This window comes from Octodon degus, unplaced genomic scaffold (genome assembly GCF_000260255.1).
Source record: "Octodon degus isolate 3935 unplaced genomic scaffold, OctDeg1.0 scaffold00086, whole genome shotgun sequence".
Lineage (NCBI taxonomy): Eukaryota > Metazoa > Chordata > Mammalia > Rodentia > Octodontidae > Octodon > Octodon degus.
This window is the reverse complement of record NW_004524662.1, coordinates 5,161,946-5,163,051: the sequence shown is the minus strand read 5'-3', so window position 1 is coordinate 5,163,051 and position 1,106 is coordinate 5,161,946.

Genomic DNA, 1,106 nt, shown 5'->3' with positions numbered 1-1,106 from the left:
TTTTTTTTTTTTTTTTTTTTTTTTTTTTTTGCCACTCCTTTTGGTAACTGTGAACTAAATAAACCTTTCCTTCCTTCATTTTGGGTGTCAGGTGTTTGTCCCAGCAATGAGAGAAGAGTCACTAAGACACATATATGTATCTGTTCATCTGAGCAACAGATATGACAATAACAATATGTAATATAAAAACTATTGCTAATTTTTTATTCCTATTTTGAAATTCTGTAGCATATGTATTGCTGTATGGTATTCTATTTTTGTCTTTGTTTTTGCTATTTGTTTTCACTCTTTAAAAAAAAAGGAAAGTACACAGCTTCCAGAATAATAGCCCTAAGAATAAATCTGCTCAGACCTGTACAACCATCTCTAATCATGTGACCTTTGGAAAGTCTCTATTAGCCCTCCCTTCTTTAACTATAAGACAAAGATGACTCTGACCACTGAAGGCTAAATTATGTATGCAAAACAGGTCAAAGTTTCGACTGACCATGGTGATATACACCCGTAACCCCAGCACTTAGGAGGCAGAGGCAGGAGGATTGCTATGAGTTGGGCCTGCCTGGGCTCCATGGGGAATTCAAGGCCAGCCTGCACTACATAGTGAGACCCAAAGACCACAAAAAAAGGACAAAGAAAAAACAAATAACTGTTCTCACAATACATAGTGATTACAATGTTATTAGAATGATTGTAACAAAAATGTTAAACTGTCATGCAATTTTTATGAATTTTTTTACCATAAACTTACTTTATAATTAGGAAAAATATAGCTACTTCTGCTTTTGTTCTGGATGATAACAAATGATACACTTTTGTACTGGATACAAAAAAAAAAACAGACATGAACATCATGTTTAGAGTTACACAGTGGCCCTTAAGTACTTCATAATATATCCACCCAACTCTGGAGAGGCTGTAAACAGCAAAATCACTACTAGTCCAATGTAGTAGTGAGACTCTGAATTACCTTATAGACCCTTCCCCAAAATACAGAAAAAATAATAATAATAAATAATGTATCCAGTCCTCCAGGAAAGATCACTTCCTTTGTTTCTACTTTTTCCACTTTTTTTTTTCTTTTTGCAGAACCAGGGATTGAACTCAGG